This window comes from Macrobrachium nipponense, chromosome 12 (assembly GCF_015104395.2).
Source record: "Macrobrachium nipponense isolate FS-2020 chromosome 12, ASM1510439v2, whole genome shotgun sequence".
Classification (NCBI taxonomy): Eukaryota; Metazoa; Arthropoda; class Malacostraca; order Decapoda; family Palaemonidae; genus Macrobrachium; species Macrobrachium nipponense.
This window is the reverse complement of record NC_087205.1, coordinates 12423190-12429051: the sequence shown is the minus strand read 5'-3', so window position 1 is coordinate 12429051 and position 5862 is coordinate 12423190.

Here is a 5862-nt window from a genome sequence, read left to right as displayed (position 1 = left end):
TGAGGTTCTTGTAGAAAAAACATAGTATAAAAATAGATATAATTTCTTCTTGAAGTTTTACATTGCTGAAGATCAGATATGATTGTACAAGTCTTCTAATAACGATAGCTTGATCGCTTCTGCCAATGATAATGGCTAATCCTATTCCTCTACATGATAAAGCTTAGGTAAAGAGGTACAGGTCTTCTAATGACGATCACTAACTCTGTTCTGCTGTCTACCATCTCTGTTACAAGTTATGAAGGAACAGACAGTAGTTCGAACATATGAACATACTATCAGATGACATAGTTTCATACGAACACACAATCAAATGAGACACGCTACAGATCACGTAGGCGGTAGTTGTCTCAAGCAGGGAGCTTGGACTAATGTTTATAAACAATTGAATGACTACAGGTGACGGCATGTTATCTTAGCCTACATACTTATTGTATACGTCATCTTTAGCGTCTCTAGTCTGATCACATTCCTGCAAGCAATCTGGTTGACCTCTTTAGTTTTATTCTTTTATATATATGGACTAACATTCCATATTTTTGGTTATGTAAACATTACATATGTATATATATATATATATATATATATATATATATATATATATATATATATATATATATATATATATATATATATATATATAAATCAGAGGTTGAAGAATAAGAAAAAATAGAAATAAAAACAAAAAATGATAGGAATACTTGGCTTTCAAGGATATCCTCTACGTCTCAGGAACGACCCGGGGGATATAAGGGATATTACGAAGTCTCAGGCGTGTATGGAGACGCGATCCATCAACTCGCAAAGAATCTTCCTCATATCTGATTTATTGGATGGTGCTCGGCTGGTGGTCGATGCTCAACCCTTTCACACCGCCTTCACAGATTTTTCTTTCATTTATCGAAAGTTTTATTTTTCGTCCTTCTCTGTAAAACATAAAAAAGAGAAAGATGGTGCTCTGAGAGATGTCCGATATTTTTCTTCTTTTTTGATTATTATTAGTTGAAAGCCATGAACTGTTTTTACAAGATACGCAGTGATTCACTTTGATTACCTTTGTTTCCCTAAACACTTTAAAATAAAAAATATGGAAATGTTGAGCGAATTTATATCCTTTATCGAATCGTTCATAACTCCTTTACTTATAATCCTTTCTTATTAATACACACACACCTTTCTCTCTCTCTCTCTCTCTCTCTCTCTCTCTCTCTCTCATATATATAAATATATATATATATATATATATATATATATATATATATATATATATATATATATATATATATATATATATATTATATATATTGTTAATCCGTAATAATATGCTTAGGTAGATGCACTGCCAGCTTTTGGTAACCGAACATTTTTTTCACATGAAGTTTCCAGCCTTTTGGCGTACATTTTGCTTTGCACAGATGCCAATTAAACTAAGATACAATAATTCACTAAGATACAATAATTCTTTAGTGGCTCTCAACGCCTGCCCGGCCATCTGACCCAACACTCGCCGTCGAAATCATTAATCTTTCTCTTTCGATTCAGTAAGTTTCCTCATTTTTTTCTTTTTTTGGAAGTTGTGAAGACTTCTTTCTGCTTTAGCTAAAAAGAAAAGAAAAATTTGTAATATTTCTTTCCTAACAAATGAAGACTATCAGGTTGACGTTAAGAAAATTCCACTTTAATCATTCGTATTTGAATTTATTTGTCATGACTTCAGATCAGAACTCAGACCAAATGTATGAAGAGTAGTAGTGTATACGGTTGTACACGAGCTTGAAAGATATGCGATTATTTTTAGTTGGCGAACCGTTCTAATGAAAGAATAGGGTGGATAAAATATACGACATAAAGCCTCTTTCAGTATTGTATCAAAATTGGAAAGATGTAGCAACTATTTAAACAAGAAACCTTTTTCTTTTGCCATCCAGTTCTCACCTTGATCCTCAAAATTTGTGCTCTAGTACCATTCTTCGATTCCTGGGATCGGATTTGAAAATTATCAATCATAGATTACTCAAAAGATCATTGTAGACAAGTAATCATTGGCAATAGTCCTGCATTACTGCTTCTGGGTTCTTCGGTTCAGGTCTAACACTGTGTGTGTGTGTGTGTGTGTGTGTGTGTGTGTATAGATTGGTTGTTTTCAAGAAATAAGATGTCCATATCTTGCATCAACTCATCATTTTGATTTTATCTGTACATATAAAAAAAAGGAGCTATATGCGTTCAAAAACAAAAGAAGTCGCAGTTTGTCGTGTGCTAAAACTTTAAGAAGATAACAATAACAAAACTCTTGAGAAATTGACAAATCTTAGTAAACACTTGTGTCTTTCCAACACCAAAGTGAGGCTTGAAGAATCGACGTGAATAACCATTTTCTTCCCAAAATTTCTAGACTACGTCGAAGATGAGGACTCCATCAAATCTCCTCTGGATGAGTAAACGGAATTGAAGGTCCGATGCAGGTTTTATTTATTTCCTATCAAATACTTCGACTACACAAACTTGGAACAAACGTTTCTTGAAGGAGGGAGAAGGAGAGAGGTTTTGCTGTAAATTAAAACGTCAAGCATAATAGAAATTTAAGAGTTGCAAACTCGTTTAGAAAGTATAATTTTAGAGAGAGAGAGAGAGAGAGAGAGAGAGAGAGAGAGAGAGAGAGAGAGAGAAAGGAGAGAGAGAGAGAGAGAGAGAGAGAGAGAGAGAGTACTTATTTCAATGCATTATTTATCAGCATACACTAATCTGAGGATTTCATACCCGACACGTGTCAAAAGTATGAAATTTAAAAAAAATCATTGTTATATCTCGTGTCCACTCGCCCCAGAAAAAATTTGTTACAGAAATATTATAAATTGATATACTAATTCTAAAAACACGTGGCTTCGAAGAATCCCCGTCCGTGATTGACATGACCAGTTAGTTTTCGACCTATTGAACTTTTGTTGTTATCAAAGGCCTTGTCAGAATATAATAGAATATAGAATAAAGACTTAACATTTGATACTTTACATAAATATTGAAGAATTAAATTTCGCTCACTTGGGTAGTAAGCTTACAAACTACTTTGCTGTTGTTGTTGTGTGCGAGTTGTGTGGGGGGGGGGGGGGTGGTGATGGGTTGGGGGGTTGGTTGGGAGTCAATATGGAAGCGTAAAAACATCTGAAAAAGGTGTTTCGTGTTGATTTAAAGACACAGGAATTTTAAGATATGATAATTGTGATTATTTACTAGAATGAGAATATAAAAAAAAGAATAACATGCATGTTAAACAGTTCAGAAAAATCATCTTTAATAAAATATAACGTTTTATTTTAATTATCGTTAGTGAAACAACGCTCTATTTGACCGTATATTTGCGCACGCGCCCCTAGTAAGCTGGAGGTCGGATCACGCCTTGTTAAATTCAATCACTATACATTCAGCTTTTACAGATTCAAGGCAGCCAGAGTATCTGAACTTAACTTCGAATAATATCTTTCAGAAGTTAAGCACCTTGATAGAATTGTATGATTTAATTTTATACGATTATTTAAAGAAATATGAGGGTGAATTTTTTTCGATGATTACATGGTATCCAATTAAGAAATCTGGGGAGCGAAATGTTTTGGAAGGGTTGCCAGATTAAATTAGTTGTTTTGAGTTTGCTTTTATTTGTAAAGGTAAGATTTTCCATTTAGGAAATTAATTCAGACTCATTATACAGTCTGTATATCCAAGATTTACTTTCTCTCTAGAACGCGTGAAAAATATATTCAAATTTCATAGCAACGTTACTTTAACTTGAATCAAGAAATGAGTAAAGAAACAGGCAATTCTGATTCTCAAAACATAACGTACATGTTCATGTTGATTGAAATTCTCCACAATCAATATACTCTTATGGCACTTGTGCATTATTAAATATTCTGTTTTTTACCTAAAGCCGAACTGGCTCTTAGTGATACTTCAATTTAGCGATGATGAACATTGCCAAAGAGGATTAAATTTAATGGATATGACGTTTTTTTTTAATCTTACATTTGATGGCACTGCATGAAAGGAAAAATTGCTGAAAGCATGTATATACTTTTCCGCCAAGCCACTTATATTCACCCTGCTTTTTTATCTTGTTAATCTTTTTTGCGAATGGCCCTAAGTCACTGCTATTAAACATTTTATGATTTTTTTTTTTTTTTTTTTTTTTTAGCATAACTATAGAAGATATGGGGAGAATTCCATTGTTTGTTACAGTTTGACGAAGATAGAGCTTGAACGGTCTTAAAAAATTCATTCCGGTCACTATGAAACTTATTGTTAGAATTCTCCCTTCAAGGCAAAACTGAAGGTAACACAGATAAAACTTGAAAAAAATATTTGTGTTTAGGTTCCATTCCAACACTGCTGTGTGAATTTTAATGTACATTACACTGTCTTCCACGTTTTGCCTTTTTATGTAGAGTGTGGGGTGATATTCCAGTGTACAATGAGGCCACCCTACTCTATTTTCATTTCTAACAAACATTTTCATATCTTTCACTAATTTTGGAGCATTTGTTATCCGTATGTGGCAATGAGACAGTTTGGGGTTTCTTTGATTTGTATTTTTTTGGAGGGAAATCAAAATGTATAATTGGGTACTCACTTCCTGATTATTATTCATTATTATGCATTTATGCAATGATCATTTAAATCGCAATACGATTTACATTCAAATTGGCAGAATGACGAATAATCACGTTTTTGAACAAACAAAAGTTTTATGTTAATTTGGGCGTAATAATTGCTTCGAAAATTTTTGTAATTTAACAGGAATTATCGACACATCAAATGCTTTTGGCTTAATACCTCACACGCTAGATTATTTAGAAGAGTAAATGATTTTTTAGTGAAAAGCTTGTATCGATTCACGAGCAGTAACTGTATAACGAGGTAATTCAATGCCCAGGGAACCATACAACATAGTAATATGATTGAGTAGCTACTGGAGTGTTTTAAATGTGCGTACTACACCTTGAAGTAGCCATACTTGAACACCAGTTCTTAATCAATATTGTTTAGAACTATCTCCCAAGCTATTTATGCCAAATCATAATTTGAACGTTAGCGAAAAGATCTCCGTGTCTGCCATAGTCCTGTGACATTCGAGATTGAAAAATAATTATCAGAATGGTCCTGGTGATCCAATGCAATGTTAAAAAAATGTTTACGCACAAAATTGAGATAATACTCGGTGATTTTATTGTCTGTAGCTCCTTTGGTTAAGTTGTGGTTAGTGCTCTTGGTTGTTGCACCCATTTTGCAAAACCAACAAAGTAGTTTGTAACCTTACTCCCCGAGTAAGCGAAAATCATACAAAACTATAAGAAATGGTGGACATACGATATCACTGGCCAACAATGCTAAAACAATAATTTTTATGCGTTTTCAGAATATTCTCGGTAGGAAGGTTAATATATATATTTTTTTCATCATCAGAAAACTGTCATTATTTCATTAACATCGACAAGATTTAGATGATTTACAACCAGCATTGAATTATAAATGCAGAGGCGTTTGGAGAAATTCACGACCGTGAGAATATCACACTTAATATGACTGCACCTACAGGGAATACGTTTAGCGAATTTCTTTCTCTCTATTATTTTATTCCTCTCTCTCTCTCTCTCTCTCCTCTCTCTCTCTCTCTCTCTCTCTCTCTCTCTCTCTCTCTATCTCTCTCTCTCTCATTATTACTCTGAGGTACATTTCTTTTTCAATGTATCACTATATAATTCTCAACCCAGGCACTGAGGATTATTTGAATCAATAAGCTATTCTGACTTGATTAGTTAATACAAATTATAATTTTCGTTAAAGAAAAACGCTTCCAGGAAGACAATT